Raw genomic sequence first — 25,534 nt, forward strand, 5'->3', positions numbered from 1 at the left:
TTTCAATATGTAGTGATATACGCTTCTTCAAACCCTAAGACTTTGAATTTTTTTTCTCCAAGTACTGAGTGTCCTGTCTTTTTGAATTTCTGTAATATAAATTTAGATTTTCCTTGACTGGATTTCCCTGATTAATATCCAACCATACTTTTATTTATTTATTTTTACCTTGTTTTACTGTTGAGTTAAAGGAGAAAAACATCTGATGGTAAGTTTTGGTTTCTGAGGGTTTTTTGAGATCATTGAGCTAATTTTAATTGATAGACCTCTCATGTATTCACGGCATAAAGGTACAAGTATGTTAAAAAATTTTTTTCCAACTTGGTCTGTAATCCTAGGCTCTGATTAACCTTCTGCAAAGCCTGTTATCTACAGTAAATGTTTCTAATTGGTACATATGATACTTTGTAAAGAAACACAATACTTAGCACTTTTTCAGGTTTTTGTACACAAATGTGTAGTTTGGCTTTCCTTCTCTGAAGGAAAATTTGTTTATTTTATTGACCGAAAATGTTTCCAATTTAAGATGCACACTTCATTCATAAAGATGATGTTCCATTTTAAGGAGGAGTGCAGTTTATAGTCTTTCAAATGTTTTTAGTAACGTCTCTTTTCAACGAGTACTGTTCTTGGCTATGTGTTCTGACTTGTTTCCTAAGTTAATTAGAATTGGAAAGCAGACATTTCTCTTCTCTCTTTTTCACTGTCATTCAGGGCCACCAAGTGTCATTATCTTGATTTTCCTCCCCTGTGTCCACCCTGCAGTTTGCATTTTATCTCAAAGGATGCTCTTCTTTCTTTGGTCTCTGTCTGAGCAGATAGGCATCACCAAAACATGACACAGACAGGGACTGTCTGGGTTTGAGATGCAGGCTGTATGGGACCCAGTGAATTCTAGATTGTTCTGACCTAGTAACTCACCCAATTTTTGTTTCTTAATCTTCAAAAGGTCCTTTTAGGAGGGTGATTGTATTGAAAAAGTGTGTCATTCTTCTTTCTGTGATTGCTGATGGCACATAAATGTGTCATAGCTTTTTCTCACTTAAATTTTATTTTATTTTATTTTATTTATTTTATTTTTTTTAAAGGGAGATTGTTGGTTGATCCACAGTTCCAGATTGGGACTATGTCTGATGGAGGCTAAGGGAATATCTTTTTGTTTGTTTGTTTGTTTATTGACTTTTATTATTTATTTATTTATTTATGGCTGTGTTGGGTCTTTGTTTCTGTGCGAGGGCTTTCTCTAGTTGTGGCAAGCAGGGGCCACTCTTCATCGTGGTGCGCGGGCCTCTCATTATTGCGGCCTCTCTTGTTGCGGAGCACGGGCTCCAGACGCGCAGGCTCAGTAGTTGTGGCGCACAGGCTTAGTTTCTCCGCGGCATGTGGGATCCTACCAGACCAGGGCTTGAACCCGTGTCCCCTGCATTGGCAGGTGGATTCTCAACCACTGCGCCACCAGGGAAGCCCCTTAAATTTTATTTTATTTTTTAATTTTTTTTTTTTTTTCGGTCATACCGCACAGCTTGCAGGATCTTAGTTACCCAACCAGGCATCGAACCTGGGCCCCCTGCAGTGGAAGCATGGAGTCCCAACCACTGGACTGCCAGGGAAGTCCCTTCTCACTTAAATCTCAGGTATTGCTCACTCTGGATCAGGTGACACAGCTGCCATCACTCCCTCCATCAACCCTAGGACATCACTGATGTCTGTGCTGTTTACTCAAAGCTGTGTTGTATTTTCCATACGAAATCCTGCAGTGTTGAAGACGTTGCAGGTTTAACTTTAACTCCTTATTTTACAGGGGAGAAAATTGAGACCATTTGACAGTTGCCTTCATTTAATGTATTTATAAGAATGCAGCAAAGATATCTTTTTCTATTGTTATTAATATAGGTATTCTTCATGTAATTAAAATATTTACGGAAAGTAACTAGTGCATTAAATCATACTGCAAGTGATCAGCCTTCAATATGCACCCCAGTACGGGACAGCTGTGCTTCACCTGGGGGCTCTGGGAGCAGAGCTGACACCCAGGAGTTTCCTAAGTGGCTGTGTGGTTGCATCTGCTCCTTTAATAGTTCACTTAGCAGACGTGTCCTGGGCATCCACAGTACCGTGTGAGAAGGCAGGGCCCCTGCTCTTAAGAAGTGCACAGTTAATCTAATCTGCCAGGGTTGTTACCTGATCCCATATTTCTATAAATTTAACATTCGACAGAGCCACCAAGATTTTTGGATAGAAGTTCCCTGATGGAGCTGAAAAAAGCATACCAGCCCTGAATTAGTGCTGACGAAGTGGCATTTTCCCTGTGTCCTTCTGGGGTAATCCTGCAGGGTGTTGCCTGCAGGGCCTGGGATTAGGGTCCAGTTGAAACCGAGCAGGACCCTGCAGGGCCTTCCCAGGGACAGAACCCCCATGCCCCCCGCCTCTTATTTGTAAAAAAGCTTTAGCCTCCTAGGCCATCCCTGAGTTCCAAAGAACAAATTTAATCAGAAAGTTTAAAAAATGCAGAAACAAAGGAAAGCAGTCAAGCAAGACAAAATAATAATAGTTTAGCCATAAAACAAAGCCAGGGACCTTTAGTTCCTCCTCAAGGGCTTACAGATAATAAATATCCTGAGCCATATTTTTGAGTTGTTTTGCAGATACTAAAACTCCCACCAGGTGGTAGAAGTAACTGCATGCTGACCACCAACACCCAGACCCCAGACCAGCTGGAACCAGAAGGTTGAGTTTCCCAAAACACCTCCCTGTTACCTCACCACCAGCCATTCAGAGAATTGAGCATGAGCTGATCACACACCCTATGACTGTCTCCCTCACCCTGTCTTTGAAAACCCTTCCCTGAAAGCTATCAGGGATTTTAGGGCTTTTAAGCACTAGCTGCCCGTTCTCCTTGTTTGGCTCTACAGTAAATGCTGTACTTTCCTTCATCACACCCTGGTGTCAGTAGACTGGCTTTGCTGCTCCTTGGGCAAGTGGACCCACATTCAGTTTGGTGACACAGTTCACCTGGCTGTGTTAACAGTTAACGATCCCAGGACCCCTCCTCACTGGCCCGGCTTTAGGAAGGGAAGATGAGCCCTGGGAATAGGTGGGAGGATGACCCCTTGTGAGAGCCGCCTGCGAGTGGGGCGGGTTAAAAATGCAGAGGCTTTGGTCATTCTGAATTTGAGTGAATGTGATGTGTTCAACACCTGCTTTGCTGGTTGGCAGGGGCCGAGGGTGCCCGGGGAACCTTGGACAGTGTCCCCATGAGCACAGAAGCCTCTGTCACCAGCTCCTTGCTCCCTTTCGAACTTCCCGCCATCCCTGGAGAAAGCCTTGTCAATGTGGGGTCGCATTGAGTTTGCTTGGTCTTGCATTTTACTACCTGGAGCTCTTTTTGCACAATTTTTAAAATAGTAATTAAGTTATTTCTGTGTCGTGGACTGTGTGGAGCCAGGCCTGTCTGTTGGGCAGTGGGAAGCACACCAGGAATTTCAGAACTGGGCCCTGCTCTGCCCTCTAACCATGGTCCAAGCGGCCTGGGGAGAAGTCTGTCTCCTTCTCTGAAGGTCGCCTCTTCTTTGACTTGCCTCAGCTCTCCTTGGGTTGTCCCTTTACTTTTTTTTCTTTTCCTGCAAAACATTTACCTTTTCTTACTCTTGATTGGGGCACAAATTATTGTCCCCAGAGCGAATTCATCTGTGTTCTGTGACAATTTATTGACTGTCTAGCAAGCAGAAGCGGTTTGCTTTTCTCTTGAGCATTTCATTTTACCAACATCCAAAATGATACACTCAAAGAGAAACTGATGTACACACACTTAGAGGCCCAGACCAGGTGCTCCCGGGCCTTAGGTGCTCTAGGGTCTCCCTCAGATCAGGACCAGCGTTATGTAAACTCAGTTTTAATGAGGCTTTAAATGTCCACTTACGATTTTTCCTTTCTCTCCCATCCTATTTCAGCAACTTTGTTGGCATAGGATTTATTGCTAAAATGAATTTTAGTGACAAATGCACATGTTTTTGGTTTTGTTTTTTTAAAGAGGGGTTTAGAAATGGGTTTAGAAATGGGAAAATCTCAATTGCTAGGGCACCACACAATAACTTAACCATGTGAATAAACATTAAGTGGAAATGGTCATTTTAGCAAGAAATAGGACCACCCTTTAATTCTAAACCATGGTGCTGTTTCCCACTCTTCTCCTATTCTACCCTTTTACTCAAACTTAAAACGTCGTATCCTGATTATGTATTTCAGTGTTCCCCATCATTTAACTGGTGGTAACATTTCAACCAACAACCAAAGAACCCATGAAAGTGTTCTTTCATGATGCGGTGTCTCCCCGCCCCACATAGTGACTTGACATTGTTCTGTCACTTCTGCCTGTTTCGGGGGGAAGCCACAGTCAGAGGAAGTCCCAGTAGGTGAGCCGTGAGCGGGGGAGTCTTGCTGCCTGGTAGGGAAATTCACTCATTAGGATGGTCACCAACTGTCACAAACATGTGGCATTGGGGTTTTGGTGGAGGAAGGACTTCAGGTCGACAACACTTCCTGGTGTGACCCGACCGGTAAGTGTGCACACATCACCCCTCTCTCACTTTCAGCTACAGGACTCGACGAACCTGTAGGGACCTGACCACCAGCACTTAACAGTGCTGCTGTAAGTCAGGAAGCAGCACTAAGCATTGAACTTATTTCCTGGCACCCAGGTCTTTCTTGTATAGAATAAGCAGGGGTCTGGCTTCAGCCCTTGGCAGGATTTGGCCTCAGATAAGCTGTATAAACTCTCCAAGCCTTAGTTTCCTCATATTTATCTTGAAGAGAGATTGATTCGGATTTCTCTGCTTCCATAAGACATCATTTTTTATTTGACTGTTATAATAAAGCAGTTAAGTTAGAACAGGTAATGCTATTAGACTGAAAATAATGTTATTCCTTCTTTTTAGATACCATACTCTATGTTTGATCCAGGATATTACACTAATTACATTTATGATGGAGACATTTGAAAATCACAGATGTTCGTTGATTTAAAAATAGAACATATGCATTTTTATTAAGCTGTTGAGAAACAGGGTTTGGGTGCTTTTTCCTCATTTTCTAGCTCAATGCAACAGTGATGAGAACTCTGGGGGGAAGGCTAGTGTCACTCAGAGATGATGTCATGTGACCCATTTGGGTTTTGGCCCTTTTACACAGATTGTCTTACACAGCGTACCTTTTCCTGGCTTATTCAGACTTCTGGTTTATCTGGATTTTTTACTGTACAAATGTAAATTTTGTCCAGTGCAATCTCCCGATCTCATTTCTTGAGAGAGGGGGCTAGTTAGTTGATGTTAACACAGCCCCTGGAGAACAGTCTAAGAGGTGGGTGCTTTGGACGATTTTGGAACAGCTGGACAGTGTGTGCCTGGCCCGTGTGCAGGGCTCTGGGCAAGACTGCACTTTCCCCGTGCACTAGATGGAGGGGCCGGGGAAGAACTGCTTTCCTGCGCATGTTGTTTTCCATTATCTAAGAGCTGTAATCTGCATCAAAATCAGCGATCAAATCTCCCTGGACCCTTGTTTCAAATTTGAAATAGATAAAAAGCATCCGCCCGTTAACACACCCAGACCTTTTCTGATTTCTAGCTGTCCCACTTCACATTGTGGAAATAAACCTGGGTCCCTCGGGGCGCCAGGAAGGGACACTGTTTGCACTGAAATGAATGAGATGATTTTCCAAGGGGGGAGTGGAACGCACCGGGGATTGGCTGATATTTAAAAAACATGAATGAAAACATTAGGCACCTCACCCGGCCAAGACCCAAGAGCTTTTTGAGAATGATTCTCTTCTAGGATTTGAAATCTCGTCGACGGCTGATAATGTACACTGGACTTGTTTGTCCACTGGGTGTGCCCCTCCCCACGAGGAGAGGCGGCCAGTAAATGTCAGCCCAGGTGGCCCGTTAGGGATGACCTGTGTCATCATCAAAGCCATGAAGTGCATGGGAGTTTGCTTTTCAGACCTAAGTGTTACTTCAAGTCGTAGGTTTCACCTTTTCAAAAAGTTGGAATGTAAAACGTGTGGTCTCAGGGAAACTCTTTCTTGTAAATCAAGAGCTTTCGTTTTCATTCTGTAGTAAATCACTGACTAATTCTCAAACCCATGACAAGTTATTTAATCTCTTTCTGTTTTGATTTTCTTACCCAATAATACTAACACCAAATCTGAATAGTTAAATAGTGGTTACTATTGCCAGGCCCTGTTCTAGCTACTTTACATGTTTCGCCTCATTCAATCCTCATTCCAGCTCTGGGTTCAGTTCTGCTTTATCCCCATTTTATAGATGAAGAAACTGAGGCATAGAGAGGTGAAATAGTTTGTCCAGGTTACACAGCTAATAAGTAATGAAATAGGATTTGAACCCAATCAGACTGGCTCTAGAATTCCGTTCTCAAATGACGTGCCTCTCTGTCTCTCCAAAAAAAATTAATATACTGCTACCTGATTCCTTTGTGTTTGGTTTGATTGTGCGAATATACATGAACCCTTTCATCGGAGGTGTTTGAACCGATGAATATGACTACTTTTCGTCCGGTTCTGACATACGTTTGGGGGGCTTGCATAAAGCCCTGTCTGTGCTACTTGGGAATTGCTTTCTGCAGCAGTACGGGTACACACGGAGACATTTGGGTGGTCAGAGGCACCATGCGCATTTATCCAAGTGAATGGCGTGTGGTCCTAGGGCGCCACTCACATGGACCGCAGTGGTCGTGACATCTCCAAGGACGATTAGTATAACTCAGCCTGTACCACTGTCTGCTTTGTTTAGAAAACTTTCATGAGCATATAGAAAATGAATATACTGTACCTATGAAAAGAGTTCGTGCTTTATAAACTCACCTTAGTGCATCAAAGCTCCCTTTCGGTTAAAAATGTGTGAATGAAAAAAATAAATATTTTATGTAGCAAACTTCCATACACTAAAACTCCTATATGAAAGCAGCAGCTACTAGGAAAGTAAAACTGCTAGGACTGCAACAGAAGAATCAAAATAAATCCCTGTGCTAATTTCTAAAGTAGATGGAGTTGGCCAGGCCGTGGATATTACACTTACAAAATAATCAGCTTAGTAATTTTGCAAATTATAGACCTCACGCAATAGAATCACAAAATAAAAGCCAGTGTGAAATAATTTGGCCGTCGTTTAGCTGCAGGCCAACAAAACTCACTCACGCATTGGAATTTAGGGATTCACGGATACTCTTTAGGAAAGTGCCAGTTGTGGTTAAAATCTGGCAGCACTTGGAACTTCTCATAAAACAAGGACAAAAGACTGTGTGGATGAATTGAAACGAAGCCTGCAAGCTGCTTTGTGAATTAAATATGTTCAGCATTAAATAGGATGTATAGCACGTATACTCCTTAGTTCTAGGAAGTAATGAGTTAACTGGCTAAAATAAAAAGCTCTTTTTTTAAAAGCAGCTTTAATTCGTTAAAAGTCAAAGTTTAATAGTCTGTTAAAGAGTTGTTTTAAAAATTAGTCAAGTGACATTAATCGTCATCTGACAGTAAGTGGGTGAGTGCAGGTCTGTGCAGTGGGCCGTCTGTTGCCACGTTTATTGCAGGAGGAGACCCAGCACTGGGTCTCCCCCATGTGTGGCTCAGGGCACTAGAACTGCGTTCTCTCTCTCTCTCTCTTTTTTTTAATGTGTTCTTTTTCCATATGTTGGTGGTAATTTTTTTTTATTGAAGTATAGTTGATTTACAATGTTTGTGTTGGTTTCTGCTGTATACAAAGTGATTCAGTTATACATATATATACATTATTTTTTATATTCTTTTCCATTATGGTTTATCCCAGGATACTGAATATAGTTCCCTGTGCTCTACAGTAGGACCTTGTTGTTAATCCATGGAATTGTGTTCTCTTAGCCCCTCAGAGCGGCACTGGGTGTGTCACGTCATCACAGGTGCAGTGTGTCCCCATCTCTGACACTGTGATCACACTCTCCCTGGCTGCTGTGTTCCTATTCACTTAGGAAGTTGACAAGTAGAGCTAGGAGGTAATAAGTGCCGTGAGGGCGTCTTGTATGTTTGTTGACAGCTCTGTCCCCAGGGTCTGGAGCAGTGCCTGACCCCAGTGGGTGCTCCAGTGTATGAACTGACCTGCTTGCTGCCTTCCCCGGGTACCCTCTGTGCTCACGAGGCCTGGGTCTTGCATGTTTCCATGACCAGCTGTATTTCATGTGCTGCCTTTTAATGCAATTCCAGTTTCATCTATTCATTTATTCATCTATTCAGTGACCACCTGTGCAAACCATTGCAATGGTTGAGCACACAAACCAAGGAGTATTTTCATCTTATAAAACAAAAAGAGGGACTTCCCTAGTGGCACAGTGGTTAAGAATCTGCCTGCCAATGCAGGGGACATGGGTTCGAGCCCTGGTCTGGGAAGATCCCACATGCCACGGAGCAACTAAGCCCGTGCGCCACAACTACTGAGCCTGCGCTCGAGCCCGCGAGCCACAACTACTGAGCCCACGTGCCACAACTACTGAAGCCCATGCACCTAGAGCCCATGCTCCACAACAAGAGAAGCCACCGCAATGAGAAGCCCATGCACCGCAACGAAGAGTAGTCCCCACTCGCCGCAACTAGAGAAAGCCCTTGCACAGCAACAAAGACCCAACGCAGCCAAAAATAAAATAAAAAAAAAAAAAAAGAAATTGTATTAAGATTGTCATACCACAAGGCAGGCGTTTCTTTAAGGAGAATTTTTCTTTCAGCTAAGAGCACTTATTCACATCAGAAAAGTAAAATGTGATACCCCCCGGGCATAATGACCAAATTAGCATTATCACATTAACTATAGTTGAATTTTTATATTTTATGCAATTAAATTATCAGAACTAGTCTCTACTATATATTAATACACAATGTAGACTTTAAAATAAAATATTAGTAATTCAGTCTTCTAGATTCTCAGAAATCATTTGTTGTTTTGTGGCAATTCTGGAGTGCCCATTTCATAGATGAGGAAACTGAGGCACAGAGAGGTTGTAGGAGCCCAGACCTTAACTGTCAGATATAACCTGAAGCCTTGTCATTCCATACATTGTGTTCTTCCTGTTATGCTGTATATACCAAGAATCCTCACTAAGTGCAAGTTACCCTTTAAGGAATCTGAGATAAACGGAATGTCTGAGTACCACCTCTACATGTATAATTTCTTCCTTTCTGGTTCATCTTTGGGAACCCCTTAGGTCAGGGATTTGAAGGAAATGTGCGTGCACATCTTACCGTTTCTTAGTCTTCAGCTTGTATCACCTGCTCACATTCACTTTTGTAAAAGAGTGATTGATGCCCAGTCAGGCAGGCACTAGTTGTAAGTTTTAAACTCTCCATCTCCTTGCTTATGCTACACTGTGCTGGGTGTGTGCCGTGTGCCAGAGGACGGCTGTGGGTCACATTCCCTGGTTGATCATGGTGCAATTGAGTATACAACGCCAAGTGGCCTTACACGTGCCGGAGAGAATAGTACGTAGGGTCTTAGGTCTTACGGCTTGAACCAAGGAGCCTGTTTAGATTTCTAGAGCTGACGTTGGTGACAGCCATCATGTTAACACACTTTCAAAGCACAAGAAAGTTGGATGGACGTCATGAAGCGAAAATACTGGTGATGGCAGGGAGTGTTTTCAGACAATATACTGAAATAGTGTTCCCCGCATGAACCTAATGAGGTGGAAAATGGGAACTCAGTAGACTTCCCTGCTATGAGAGCTGAAGACGATACAAGAAGAATGAGCTCCTTTACGTTTTGGGGAAGCAGAGACCTGAACATTCTGCAGGATTCCAAGTGGTGACATCATTCTTATGCCTTAGTCCAGGCGTCCCGGCCGATCTGTAGGGAAGAGGTAAATATGAATGACCTGAGCTTTGGCGTCATGGTCTGGGTTTGGATAGGATGCTCGTAGTGAGGTTTGAGGACGAGGGAGTGTACTCATGGGCTGGAGCCTCATGTGCGTGGACCTGGAGGCTGCAGCTTTTTCTCTCATCACCTCGTGTTATGCCTGGAGGCTGCGGGGCCTGGGATGTGGTTCCGGACACGGAGGCTCAGTGGCTGGTGAGACGCATCGGAGACCTCATGGGATTGCAGATAATTATGTCCTCTTTTCCGTTCTCTCTCTTTGCTTTCGAAATGGACATTAATCAAGCAAGATACTTAGTAAGTATGTGAAGAGGTAATTTCCAATCAAACAGTAATAGAGGAAGTCTGTCTCTACAGTTTATACTTGTTTTGGTAAATGACTGCTCTCTTGTAAAACTTGAGAGACTATTTAATGTGCATAATGAATATTGAGATTTTAGTGTTTTTAAAAATAGATTCTTCAGGGAGGAAGTTAGTGTGCTTGGTGACCAATTTGAGAATTTTGAAAAGAAATTGTTTTAACGTCAAAGTAGGACTTAATTTAAACTTCAGCTTACCTCCCTTTCAACTTCTCCAGAACAGCTATTAGCATAAAAGCTTAATGGATTCACATTCCTTGGATTACATATGTGCTGTTGAAATTCAGTGTTGATTCTAAATACTTGCCTAATAATCCTTCAACCCAGCCTGAGGCTCTCGAGTGCTTGAGCACAGTTCATTATCACCGAGTCAGTCAGCAGTGGGTTGTTTAGCAAACAGTATTTTGCAGTGGTTTTTCTCTTAGTCCTTTTCAGAAGCACATGTAAGTTCTTTTCAGGAAAATTTTCTGTTCATAGTTTGAGGATAAAAGTAGAAGCATAAGTGTTCCTTTTGTGCAGGTTTGGTGGGGAATATTTCGGTGGCGCTAAATATTTTTTGTTTTAAAGGGGATATTGACGTAAGATTCAGTGTTAATTTCACTCTTCTCAGCCTCTGAGCCCTGACGCCCTTGCCCCCACATCATGGAGAAGAAGGGTTTCTTCTCCACGCCCTGTCCTGTCCGTGGTCATCCTCCTCCGTCCTTCCCCTGCGCCCTCCCTCGGCTCTGCCTCGTTTCTGTGCTCTCTCTAGGCTCTTGATCCGATTGATAAATCAGGAACACGTTTGGTTCATTCCTCACCTCAGGACCTTGTGACGTGCCGCTCGGTCCTCCCAGGTCAGTCTCTCGTCTCCTCCCTGCCCTCTCTGTCCATTCACTTCCTGTGACCTAAGTGTGTGCATCCCCCAGGGCTCAGGCTTGGCCAGTGGTTCACCCTACGCCCAGGAACATCACACCACACCTGTGCTTCCCCATTGATTATCCCAACCTTTATGCCACTTGCTAGACCCACGGCATCAATATTCCAGTCCAGACTCAAATTCACGACGTCACGAATGGCTCCCTGATCTTCCTGCGAAGCCAGCATCCTCTCCTGACTGTTCTTCTGGTACAACTGAGCTTCCATTAGCAAGGAACCATCTTCGGAAAACCTTGGAGCATCCGCTCATTAAGTATTTTTGTTTTTTCATGTTTGCCCTTTTCTTTCTACCTTTCCTCTTCCAAGGTAACTAACCCCCATCTTCTCTTACCACATAGTTTTGCCTCCGATCAGTCCCTGGGTCCCTTAGCTGTTCCCTTTTCAGTCTTCCCTGCATGTTGCCTGTAGGTGGATCTCAATGAAATAGTATCCCATGTCACCTTCATTTTTAGAAGCCTTGCGCTAACTGCCCTGGACCACGGGGGTAAAAGGTACGCATGTGGACACTGGGCGCTCAGCTGCAGCCATAGTCGAGTTCAGGTTTACCTCCCCAGCCATTCCCGCTCTCCTCCTTGGAACTCTTCTCAGCTGTACTGATCTACTTGCCATCTCGAAGGCTTTTTTCTCGAAGGCTTTCTGCAAAACCTGCTCTTTTCCTTTGCCTGAAATCCCTGCCCCTTTTCTTCACTCAGCCAAGTAATGGTGATACATGTCATTTATGAAGTACTGCGTGCCTGGCAAAATGCTCATGATCATAAAATATTGTTGTCACTTAATCCTCACAATGACCCTATCCTGCTGGCCCCATTCTGTTATTATTTCTAGATTGTTCTCCCGGCCCGGCACCTGCTTCGAAAGGTTCTGGTGAGAATTACATGTGACGCTCCTCACAAGCGCTTAGTGCAGTGCTGGGCCCGAGGTGCCCTTCACACAGACGGTCACCGTCCCTTTCATTATCCCCCTCGGGCAGACAGGACACCAAGATGCAATGTCTGTGGCGGGGCTGGGGGCGTGTCGTGTGTGACCATGGCTCCAGGCTCCCCTGTGCTGTGCCGGCATCTCCCCAAGCCTGGCTCTGAGCGCCTTCTTTGAGCAGCCTTTAGACTTTTGTTTTTAGTTGGGAATAAATGGTTACTCCTTAGTCACTAAGTTAAAGTAACTAAAATTTGGAATTCATAAACTGAAGAGGCCCCATCTCACCCCCCTGTGGGAGGTCGCACAACAGAGCAGCTGCGGGTCCTCGTGGCAGGTGGGTTGCCCGCCTTTTGGGACAGAGCAGGGATCATCTGTTGGAAGTATTCCCCTCCTGCTCCTCTTGTTGCTTCATGTATTATTGCTTTTTAATGTCCTGCGTGTTTATTAGCCAAATCTCTACAGCCGACGTATGAACTCCGTGACGGCTTGGGGTCGCGTACTGTCCGTTGCACTGTGTCCCGTCAGCATGTTCTTTCCATGCCTGTGATTTCTAAGCACGGTGTTTTGCATCCCTGACTTTGTCAAGCGCACAGCAGATGTTAAACATCTGACGACTGAGTCTAACAAAGTTCTTTTAGGAATAATTTTAAGGGGTGGAATTTGAAAACAGCTTGTGTGAAAAGTCATGGCTCGTCCTTTTAAAAATAAACGCCAAGTAAGACAAGCATTATCACGGGGAAATTTCTCACTTAAGAAAAACCTTGGTAGAGTGATGGGGATTAAGATTTTCATTTCCTCCCAGCAGAACTGGTATAATAGATACTGTGTGTGCGCATGCGTGTGTTTGTGTGTGCGCCTGTGTGTGCGTGCGTGTGTGCGCAGGCATGCGCATGTGTGTGCGTGTGTGTGTTCATAAATTATAACACCCAGTATTTGTTACTTTAATGACTCTACCCCTCCAAGAATACAATTATTGTCATTTTACATTGCTGGGTCAGGGTGAAATGTTTGGTTTGATTCAGGTCCCAAACTCTCATATACTCTGTTTCTGGGGAGTCAGTGTGGTTTTAATGCCACTTTCTATCAGAACTTTAGAGGTCAGCGAATAAAATGGTGTTCCCTTTCCAGGGGCGGGTAAAGTTTTGTTGTACTAAGACTGTTGTATTAGAAATGTGTAAACTTGGGCTTCCCTGGTGGTGCAGTGGTTGAGAATCTGCCTGCCAATGCAGGGGACACGGGTTCGAGCCCTGGTCTGGGAAGATCCCACATGCCGCGGAGCAACTGGGCCCGTGAGCCACAACTGCTGAGCCTGCGCGTCTGGAGCCTGTGCCCCGCAACGGGAGGGGCCGCGATAGTGAGAGGCCCGCGCACCACTATGAAGAGTGGCCCCCGCTTGCCGCAACTGGAGAAAGCCCTCGCACGAAACGAAGACCCAACACAGCAAAAAAAATAAATAAATAAATAAAGTAGCTATTAATTAAAAAAAAAAAAAAAACAGAGCTAGACAATAATTAAATAGGTCAAATCATTAAAAAAAAAAAAGAAATGTGTAAACTTAATTGTGACAGATTAAGAACTGGCAGCTGCCTTCCATATTTGAGTAGATGGTGGTGCACAGACGTATTTCATGAAAAGCTAGTTTTCCCTCATTAAAAATTGTAGTTGATCACAGTGCTTAGGCACACAGCAAATGTCAGAACGGCCCTTAATTCGGGCAGATGTTTCTGTTTAACTTGTAAGAGTCTTGGATGGATGGATGGATGGATGGATGGACGGACAGACGGACGGACGGATGGGTGGAGATACACACTTTCTTAATTGACTACTCAGCACTGTTGCACTGAACATTATATAATTCCCAGGCTACACTGCACCTTATGTAATCCCCATACCACTAATATTGTATTGATGGAAATTGCTTATTTCAATTCTTAATAGCCTTGTTTCTCTCTCTTAATAGACTCTGGGCAACTGGAAATCAGGGGCTGCCTTACTATCTCTGTTTCTTAGTGCCTAGCAGAGAGTCTAGCATGGAGTAGAAATGAAACTAATATCTATACATTAAAATAATTAGGATTGCTTATAAAAGCAAAATGAAATACAGAACATTTGTATTTTAGTGATTAATGGTTACTGTTAAGAAAAACAGTGGGCAAACATCCTCTAATATTTACTTTTTCTTGTAATAATATGTAGATGGCATGTTTTTCTTAGCCTTCCCTGGACTTAGCCAATAAGCGCTTACAAAGGATACTGTATATAGTAGGTAATCAATTATTCTTTTGATGAATAAAAGATGAACACCTTTCCTAATATATGTCATAGGAATCTGAATAAATTATAATGTTCATGCGGCCATTATTGATGTTAACATTAGTAAAATATCGTGGAAGGGATGATTCCTATTTTAACATTTCTGAGAAGTATTGCTTATACGTGATGATCTTTAGAGTAGGCACTGTCTGTCGTTACAGATTTGTATACTCTACTTGTTCCCAGGTTTCATGGTTTTGTAAGAAGGATAGAGATTTCCTTGGAGGTCTCTTATGCCTTTCTTTCTCTTTGTCTTTTTGGCTATACATTGCTACCCATGAGGACAGTCGACAGCCCTGGAGGTGCTTTTAGCATGTCGTTTCATGTGAGCAGAAGCTGCGCTTAGAGGAAAGCATGCTGGTTTTCTGCATGACATTTCCACAGACAACAGCTGTTTCTCAGCTCCTGTGAGTCCTGTGGTCACAAGTCCTTCCTGGTTGGACTTGGATCTGCTCAGGGCCTCACAGTCAAGATGTTGGCCAGGCCGTGGTCTAGATCGAGGCCCTGGGGAGGAATCAGTTTCTAAGCTCATTCAGGTTGTAGGCAAGACTGAGGCCGAGGCTGCCATCAGTTCCTAGAAGTTTCTAGAAACCACTCGCCATTCCTTGCCCCGGGCCCTGTCGTGACATCACAGCAGCATCGCCTTGGACGCCCTCAGCTTTTAGTCGCTTCGTTTTCTCTTCTGTGACCTGCCAGAGAAAACTCTGCTTTTTTTTTTTTTTTTTTTTTAATTTTATTTATTTATTTATTTTTGGCTGTGTTGGGTCTTTGTTTCTGTGCGAGGGCTTTCTCTAGTTGCGGCAAGCAGGGGCGACTCTTCATCGCGGTGCGCGGGCCTCTCACTATCGCGGCCTCTCTTGTTGCGGAGCACAGGCTCCAGATGAGCAGGCTCAGTAATTGTGGCTCACGGGCCCAGATGCTCCGCGGCATGTGGGATCTTCCCAGACCAGGGCTCGAACCCGTGTCCCCTGCATTAGCAGGCAGATTCTCAACCACTGCGCCACCACGGAAGCCCCGAAAACTCTGCTTTTAAATGATGCATGAGAGTGAAGGCTCCATCAGGACAGACCCCGTAGCTGAGGTTAATGTGACATGTAACATTTCTAATCACAGGAGTGAGATCCAATGTGTTTACTGTCCTGGGACTGTGCAGGCCTGTGCCCCAGGGGGCTGGGAATTCCTGGGGCCCCTGTTGGAATTCTGCCTCCACAGAAAGCTCAGTTAAGATGCTTGGGAGGACTTCCCTGGTGGCACAGTGGTTGAGAATCCGCCTGCCAATGCAGGGGACACGGGTTCGAGCCCTGGTCCGGGAAGATCCCGCATGCCGCGGAGCAACTAAGCCCATGCGCCACAACTACTGAAGCCCATGCACCTATAGCCCGTGCTCCGCAGCAAGAGAAGCCACCGCAGTGAGGAGCCCACGCACCGCAATGAAGAGTAGCCCCCGCTCGCCGCAACTAGAGAAAGCCCGTGTGCAGCAACGAAGACCCAACACAGCCAAAAAAATAAATAAATAAATTTATTTCTAAAAAATGAAACTACATTAAAAAAAAAAGGATGCTTGGGAAATGCCAAATTTACCTCCATAATACTTTCAATTTACCTTTATTGTGCTTCACTTTGAGATGCTGAAGACCATGTTTTATGGACTTTCTTCTTTCTTAACCTTACTGTGTTTCTAAGGGAAAGAGAAGCAGTCTGTCCTCCATGTAAAGAGATGTCTCTACAGTCAGTAGGGCTTAGGGTTTGATGTTTGTGATTTTCAATCATTGATCTGTGTCCTTTTAGCCAATCACTCCAAGGCCAGTGGTAGCCAGATGAAGATGGAGTCAAGTGGTCAGAGTCTTGCTGTTAACATAGAAACCAGACTGACCCAGGCTACAGGCCTAACCCAGGTTAGGAACTTGACAAGCGAGACCCCAGAGAGGGCTGTGAACTTGAGGAGCGAGGCCGTAGGGAACCACCCTGAGTTCATAACCAGAGGAGGGACTTCCCAGAATCACTGTTTTTGGCAGATTAACCTGGAAGCTGTACATATGGTTAGAGGAGAGAAGCCAGAAGCAGAAACCAGCCAGGAATGCAGAAATGAATGCTCATTTATCTTTGGCGAGGGAGATTTAGAAATTTATTGTGTTCATTGAATTACATTAGTAGTAGTAGTGCTAGTAAAATAAACAAGAGTGGGGAAAGTTAAACAAGATGAAAGAGACAATCAGCCTGCCTTTTACAACCTGTGATCACCTGAGTGGCATTCGGTTACTTTTAGTGGAGGCCACGTGTGCGTGGTTTTTAGTCTGGACGTCAGGTAAGTCATCAATTTGTTATAGAACTTGCAGTTGGGTTTATGAGTATTGTTTTATGTGCATACATTTTTTTATCGCCTAAAAAAACGTTGTTAACCACAGGCGCATGGGGTAAAACAGATACCCAGCGCGTATATTTCACAGTTATGTTCGCTGCCTCTGAAAACCATACTTCTCTCATTTCAGTCACTGACTTAGTCACATACTCGTGGTTTTCTTGGAGTCATTGTTCAAAGGGAGCTTGGCTTTTACTTCCTACTTTCTCCACTGTTTGACTGAAGATTACTTTTAAGATTAAAAAACAAACAGAAGTCATCTCAGAGCCTGGGAACCGGACATTAAACATATCTGTTTTCACGTATACTTAAAAATGGTGGTTTTGCAAATATTCAGTGTGGCATTCTCACTACATAGTTGGCTGATAAAACTATAAATAAAGTAAAACTATATAGCTTTGCGACCATGGAAAGGATAATGTTTAGCTTGATCTTTTGTGACTGAACAAAGTTCTGATGTAAGGCAACCAACTACAGTGGAAAGAGGTCGCAGAAATCTGTGCTTAGCAGTGGAATCGGAGATGTTGAGATGCTGACTTTTTTAGGCAAACCTAGGTAGTGAATCATTCATTCATTCAATAAATACTTGTGGATAAGTGCTGTGAGCCAGGCAGGATTCTTCTACAGGCTGGGGATATAGCAGTAAACAAAAACAGGCAAAACGTTCTGCCCTGGTGAGGCTTATATTTCAGTGAGATGAAGCAGAAATGTGGAAGTGTATAAGGTATTTGTTATTTCAAATGGTAAAAAGCACTATAGCGGAAAATAAAGTGGGGGGGGTATATATGCGTGTTGTGGGAGTGAGTGGCAGCGTTTTAGAGGCGTGGCTGGCAGAGTTCTGAGGTGCCCCCTGTGTTGGGTGGGTGGGGCTAATAGCGTCTGCTGAGGGTGAAGGATAGCACTGCTGTGATTACCAGGTTACCTCGCGTAGGACTCTGTCTCAGCAGACTGGAGTGGAGATTCTCCTGCTGGCCTTGGAGAAGGGAGCTGTGAGCTGCCTCTAGGAGAGGAGGGTGGCACCCACTGAGAGCCAGCAGGAAAACTGGGGCCTCAGTGCTCCAGCCTTTTAAGGGGCTGAATTCTGCTAACAACCATGGGGACTTGAAGGAGGCCCCTGAGCTTCTTAGAGGAAGGCTGTCCAGACCACACCGTGATGGCAGCCTTGTGAGACCCGAGCCTAGGTTGGAGCCAGCCAAGCCATGCCCGGGCCTTGACAGAGACTGCAATAGTAAGCAAGTGGGGTGCTTGTTACACAGCAACAGAAACTAATGCAGATGGCGGGCCAGGGAGGGCCTCACTAGGAGCAGAGAGACACATGGAGACCTTGAGGTGCTGTTGGACATACCAGTCTGGAGGTCGGGCGAGAAGATGGACGTGTGGGAGCCGGGAACACATACATGGGATGTAGAGCCATGTGGTCCCAAGAACAGTGATTGCAGAGAGGCAGGAAAAGGGGTTGAGACCTGGGCCTTGGTGCTCCAGGAAGATGTTTTCAGTTATTGTGTCTCAGTGACTTATGTCTTATTCTAAGCTTCTGTTCAATATTTGGCCTGACTTACAATATTTTTCTCTCCCTCTCTGGAACTTCAGCTCAGTTTAAAATTTTTTCTGTTTGGTTTCAATGTACAGTATTAGATACGAGACCCTGGCAGGTGGGGCAGTGAAGCTGGGTGTGAAAGTCCTCCTGCCACGTCCTGATAGGAAGATTCTAGCTTCAGCCAGGAGCAGTGTACACCCAGATCCCTTCCTCCTGAAGGCAAACGGATGTGTACGTCTCAAGTCTCCTTCAACCCCAGCCGACAAGAGCAAGCAGATCGTTTCTGTAACTTGCCCTGGTCCTCAGCTGCATGACTGAAGAATCAGTAGCGATCGCTGTGGTTTTCCAAAACGGGATTTGCAGAAGACCCATTGCTAGCTGGGTTTAGTTGCTGTATTTCTTTAGACACAACTGAACAAATAGATAAAGAAGAGGAGGGTGTACTCTGGGGATTTAGTAAATAGGAAAAGATGGAGACTGTGAAGATCAGAGCAGTTGAGAGGAGTCTGTGGACCATTTTGTAACCTGCATTTACCGAGATATTTGTAGCTGGAGGCCTGTCAGGGTTGACGGTGGGAGTGTCCCTCAAAAGCAAAAGACCTCTACATGTGGATACATCTGTTTGTATATAAATAATAGCTTTTGTTGATAGTTTTCTTTTTTTTTTTTTGGTAGTTTTCTTTTTCAGACTAGTTACATGTTTATTCATATATCTTAAAAATTAACAATTATTTCACAGCACCTTCTCAGTCCTTCTTTGCTTTTTTTGTTTGTTTGTTTGTTTGTTTTTCCTCTATTTTCTACACCATGTTATCAGATGGGCCATTGAATCTTGGACTGAATTGCTACCTTCTCAAAGTAGTACTTTTTTAAAAAGACTCCCACCGATGGTGATATACAATGTGAGATCATTATTCATACCCTTTCTTGTTACAGAAAGGACTCAGGCGGCAAACTTGGAGAGTTTGGGTTTTGAGTGGTTTGCCTTCCATAGTGAGGGTGCCAGCCCAGGGAGGCCCCTGTCACCCGGGAGACTGAGCATTTTAGCATGTGCACCGTGGTTTACCGTGTTAGGAGCCCAGCAGGGCCGCGCCTCTACCTGCCGGGAGCCTTTGCTGACCCCTGGTGGCAGGCGCACTGCTGAGGGTCTTGCGTTAGCCCACTTCATTTGAATAGGCTCTTTCTTCTCCCAGTTCTCTACTTCAGCTTTTTTGTCTCTCTTTTCCCACTGGGGGTTATGTTCCTTTTTGGCATTTAAATAGTCACCATTCCTGATCTAAAGATTACATTTTAGTTCATTGTCCTTAGGCCCGTGGACACAAGTTCTTTTGTGTCATCTGAGGACACGTCATGCTCTTCTCTCCTCCTCCGTGTTTTGTGTGTCTCTCAAAGCCTGGCATTTCCAGTGCCCTTTGGGAGCTGAGGGATTCAGTTGTGCTCTTAAGTGACAGAAGTGACTTTTTCTTTTTCAGGTGCCTTGGGCCTGCTGAGATCCAGCCCCAGTCAGATGAAGCCTTCCCTTGTGAGTAGAACCCTTTCTTTGCCATCTCGAATCATACCCAGGACACGCTGTTTCCAGCTGTGATCGGCATTAACACCCATTCATGTGCTGTGTGGACTTCCAAATCTTGTAAATTAGTAACATCCAGAAACGCAAGGAGCATTTGCCGCATCTAACATTATACAGCTGGATACAAGGGGTTGCTTTCTATAGTTCTTTTTTGCTCTGAAGTACCAGTTTCCAGTACACATTAGAGACCAGATTCCACACTATTTTAGTCTAGCCTTGATCAGAGGCTGGCAAAGATGGCCCATGGGCCAAATCCATCCAGCTGTCGGTGTTTGTAAATAAAGTTTTATTGGGACACAGTCATGCTTCTGCATTGAAGTGTTGACTGCGGCTGGTTTCAAGCTGTAGCGGGTGAGGTGAGGACTGTGTGGCCTGCAGAGCCTCAAATATTCACGCTCTGGACCTTACAAAAAAAAAATTGCCAAGCTCTGGTCTAAAATATGTAACTGTTTTTTAAACTGAAAATTTTCAGTCATAAAATAATTTTGGAATAATGGATATCTCTAGCTTTTTAAAGTTCTCAGGACAAGGCCGTCTGAAATATAGCCAGGGGTTTAAAACAAATGAAATTTAAGTGTTGTCATGTTTTTTAGTACCATTTCAATTTCTACAGGTTATCAAAACTTATTTAACTTAAGAAGCATAATGTGTGGAAATGTAAAATAAAAACATCAGGTCACACTACAAGAGAACACTGACATTTCTGTGTGAACCTAAGTATCAGATTACATATTCATTGGGCTTGATCACATTTAAAACTAAGATATTTGGGAAGGCAAAATTCACACGTCTCCCGAGGGCTCCCTTATAAAGTGCCCAAGATGATATGTTTATAGCTTACACTGAAGGCTGAGTTTGCTTTGACTAAAATCAAATGAGACCTTCTTTTGCATAGATTCCTGTGTGTACACGTCTGTGAAGGTTTCGGTGCTTTTCTGATAGGTTAATTAAATTTTCACACTGATGCGTAGTTTATTTGAACTGCTGTTGCATTTTCCAGCTTGCGGTTGTTAATGTGGGTTCCAGTACGATGAGGACAGACCCCTCTCTCCCAGTGGTCTTTTCATCCCCACCCCTGGTGCATTTGCAGGGTGTTGTCACTGAACCTGGACCCTGAGGGAATGTGCTTTCCAGGGCTGTCTGGTGCTCTGGGGGCCAAGGCGGAGCACAAGCCGGAGTGAAGAGGCCTGCGTTTCCAGTGGGAAGGGTCAGCCTTTCTTGTCCACTCAGGGCCACTAAATGAGGGCAACAGAAGGGTTGGGTTCAATGCTGCAAAATCTAATCAGCTCTTGATTTATAGCCACGTACACACCACGGCTGAGGGCCGAGTTCACCACCCTGAAAACACGCTCTGACGGTCGTGGGCTGCCCGGAGGGCTCTGCTCTCCTCTGTCGGCCCCTCGGTCATGGCTCTCCTCAGTGAGAGCACCGGCCAGCTCGCAGGTCCCCTGCCGTGGGCCCACCAGTGAGGCTGAGGAAAGGCCTGGCCTGCTGGTAGAGCACCTGAGAGGGGCTGGGGGTGCCCACGCACACACACGTACACACACATATGCACACACACACACACACACATATACACATATATACACACACACATGCACGCATGCTTACACACATACATATACACGTGTGCACACACATACATATATACATACACATATACATACATACACACATACACAATATACACACATGCATGCATGCTACACAGGCACACGTGCACACACGTACACATATACACATATATACACACATACACATACACACATACACAATATACATGCACATGCACACATGCTTACATATACATATACACACGTGCACATGTGCACACACATATATACACATGTATACATACATACACACATATACATATACACACATACACAATATGCATACACACATGCACGCATACTTACACACATATACATATACACACGTGCACATGTGCATATACACACATATACACATACATAATACACAATACACACATGCATACACACATACACATACACACATACACAATACAAACATACAATCACATAAACACATACATGCATACACACATACACATACATATGCACACACATATCCATACACACAGACACATAAATCCATACACATATACACACATACATATACACATACGCACGCACATGCAGGCATACATGTACACACGTGCACACATACATATACACACATGCACACACGTGGGGCACATTTAGGTAGCTCAGTGCACTGTTTGGGGCAAGGCTGCTCTTCTCTGTTCCCCGGACCTTGGGGGATTAGAGTGTAGGAGCAGAACTGGAGGCTCTGCCCTTGTAATTGTTCTTCTTTCTCGTCCTGCTGCGCATCACGCTTGAGGATCCAAATTCTTCAAAACTGTCTTAATCGAGATCCCCCCCTTCTGACCCCGGCTCCCTCGCCATCACTGGAGGGGTGAAGGCCTGGAAGCTCAGAAATATGAGTGCAGCTTCCTGGCGCAAAGGCAGGTGCTGGACTGACTGCCAGCCCACCCGCATCCCACCACCCGCCCGAGTAGCCTCCAGAAGGTTCCCGACCTCTCAGCCAGTTTCCTCCACTGAAAAGTGGTGACAGTGGTATCTGCTTCATGGAACCGTCGCAAGGATTAAATGATTAATGGGCTTTAGTTCAGGGCCAGGCTCGTAGGGAGTGTTCAAGGAAGGTAAGCTGTTCTGGGCCCTCAGAGGGGCTGCCAGGCTGTGTGACTTTGGGGGCGGCTTGCCCCATGGGGACAGGTATTTTATTCCTGATCTGCTTTAGAATTGTCTGCAAGGGGCTTTATGATTATTGTTTACATTCTCTGCAGACAGGGCACCTCCTCAGTAGCTGCAGGGGCCCAGCTCCCACCCCCACCTCCTTTTTTTGAAGCTATGAAATAGCTATTGGTACAACCATTTTTATTTAAGAAGAAATTGTCTTAAGGAAATTAAATAATTTAACCTAAATTCATATAACTCGTGAAAAAACAGGATATTCAAACTCAAGACTGTTATTAAAGCCTCCTTTGGCCTGAAGATGCTTAGTTGTGAGTTTCTTTTGTGAGTGATATACAAGTCAGTCTGGGGGAAAAAAAGGCCATTGTATAATTATATTCATATAAAATATATACTAATATCTTCTGGAAAACTGCTTTCTGACAAATATGAAACAAATAGAAGAAAAATTGGCCAAAGCTGACCTCCCTTACCAAAAATTGGTAAAAGCTGAAGAGGTAAAAATAACTTAAAAGAAAGGTGTTTTAAGTGGATGTTAACAGCGGTTCATGGTTTAAAATGAACTGAGGGCCTATGAATCAAAAAAAATATTCTAAGGTTCTGATAAAGTAATAATATAAAGGCGCAATACGACATTCAAATGAGTAAACTTAACTGTCGTTTCAAATCACGTAGAATTGAGTTACCCTTTTTTTCTCTGTGTATACACAACATACTACATATAAATAAGAGATTGAAAGGTTCAGAAGAATTTGAGATATAAATAATTTCATTAGGATGTCAAGTCAGTAATAAAACCTTCTTCGAAACTTTGTAGCAAGACTATATTGGTATTCCTGTTTTTTAATACAATATGGGTTTTGTTTTTTTTTTGAGGTAAAATTTACAGATCTTAGGTGTACGGTTTGGTAAGTTGTAACGAATACATGCACTTATGTAATCACCCTAATAAAGACATGGAGCACTTCTATGACCCCAGCAAATTCTCTCTTGCCACTTTCTAGTCAAATCCCCCTTTTCCACCCAGGGAAAAATTATTATTCTATCACCATAAATTAGTCTTATGTGTTTTTAAATTTATATGGGTAGAATCATCCAGTGAATACCCTTTGTACTGGTTCCTTTCATCCCATACCATATCTTCGAGATTCATCGTGTCTTTGAGATTCAGCCTCGTTATTGTATCAGTAGCTGAGTAATATTTATTTCATTATGTGCGTGTACTGCAATTTGTTTATTCTTCTGTTATTGGGCATTTGGATCGTTTCCAGTTGGGCATCTTGAATATAAGTTGCCATGAACATTGTTGAATGAGTCTTTTTATGGATATACGTTCTCCTCTACCTTGGATAATACCCCTTAGCGGAATTGCCAGATAATGGGGTCAATGTTTGATTAACTCAGACTTCCTTGTTGGCAGTGTGTGAGAGTCCATTTGTTCCATATTCTTGCTAATGTTTGCTATTGTCTCTTTATCTTTAGTGATTTAAGTGGCTATGGAATAGTGTATTATTGTGGGCTTAATTTGTATTTCCCTCACGACGAATGACGTTGACTGTCTTTACATATACTCACGGGTCTTTTGTGTATCTTCCTTTGCAAAGTGTTCGTTCAACTTTTTGCCTTTTCTTGAAGTTGGATTGTATGTCCTTTTGTTATTGATTAGTCACTCTTTATTTTTTCTGGCTAAAAGTTCTTTTTCATATCTATGTATAGGATATATTTTCTCTCATTTAGTGGTTTGTCTTTTCATTTTCTTCACAGTGTCTTGATGAGCAGAAGTTGAAAAATTTTTTAAAGACCATTTTGTCAGTTTTTTCTTTTACAGTTAGTGTTTTTGTGACTCTAGGAAATTTTTACCTACTCCAAGGTTGCAAAAATATTCTCCTTTGCTTTTTTTTCTAGAAGAATTATAGTTTTAGTTTTTAACTTTTAGGTCTCTGATCTATCTCAGGTTGATATTTTAGGTGTGAGGTAGGGATCAAAGTTTACTATTTTTTCCAAATGGGTATCCAATTTTTCATCATCATTTGTTGAAAGGGCTTTTCACTCTTCATTGAATTGTCTGGGTTCCTTTGTGAAAAGTCAGTTGTAAGTCTGTGGATCTGTTTCTGAGCTCTCTCTCCCTTCTGCCTCATTGATCTAACTTGTTTATCCTTATTAAACCACAGTGTTGGAATTTCAGTGTCTTCATGGAAGAGCTTCCCGTCCTCTTCTGGGAGGACAGTCCTTTCTTATCCATGGGAACTCAGGGGAACCACCGTCTGGGTTCCTCACTGTGGCACACATTTCCCCAAAATGCAGAACATCGCTAATGGATGACTCTGACAGGAATTTTGCAGGTGAACTGCGTTTTGCAGTTGGATGACTTCAGTTTGTTCAGATATGAAAAATTTGGTGTCATGCAGTCCATTTCACTGCAATTTAGGTCAGAGAGTCATGCTGAAAAGAAACATGTATGGAGGCATGAGTGAGCACAGACTACAGAACAGCCCCCAAACGAGTAAATCAAAAAGGACCATAGGTTAATTGAAATTCCAGTTAATTTCACACAACTAAGACTCACCAGTGCTTAAAATATCAGTGCTTTAAGATTGCTTTCTCTTGGTTGCCAACAGAGGGGTTTTTTTTGTTTCATCCTTCCAAAAAGTACACAGCGTCAGCATCTTTGGGGAAGACAGAAATTGTTATTTTTCAAACAAGAAAAAAATAATAGAAAAAATTCTGTATAAGTTCCATTGCTGAAAATGAGGACATTTTAAGGAAAGTTGTAATTACAAATCAAAAAAGACTTTTTTTTCACTCTCCTTCCTCCCCTGGCCTGTCCCAGGCTAGGGCTTGGGGCAGGAGGCCCTTGCTTCTTCTCTGCAGGACCCTGGCTCTCACCGAGACCATCTCCAGGGGTTGGAGTATTGATTCTCAT

At 43.6% G+C, this 25,534-nt stretch overlaps 1 protein-coding gene across 7 annotated transcripts in view; it reads left to right on the plus strand.

The window, feature by feature from the left end:
• Nucleotides 1-25,534, plus strand: part of FAM110B (family with sequence similarity 110 member B) — a 136,404-nt gene that overhangs the window by 36,717 nt on the left and 74,153 nt on the right. For 6 of the 7 annotated variants that reach the window (XR_014255431.1, XM_082433049.1, XM_082433050.1 and 3 more), the window contains exon 3: nt 19,776-19,825. The exons of the other annotated variant lie outside the window; for it this stretch is intronic. The gene's annotated coding sequence lies outside the window, so the exon portion shown is untranslated. The remainder of the gene's footprint in view (nt 1-19,775; nt 19,826-25,534) is intronic. 7 annotated transcript variants of the gene reach the window in all.

The sequence above is a fragment of the Balaenoptera physalus genome (genome assembly GCF_965194825.1).
Source record: "Balaenoptera physalus genome assembly, chromosome: 17".
NCBI lineage: Eukaryota > Metazoa > Chordata > Mammalia > Artiodactyla > Balaenopteridae > Balaenoptera > Balaenoptera physalus.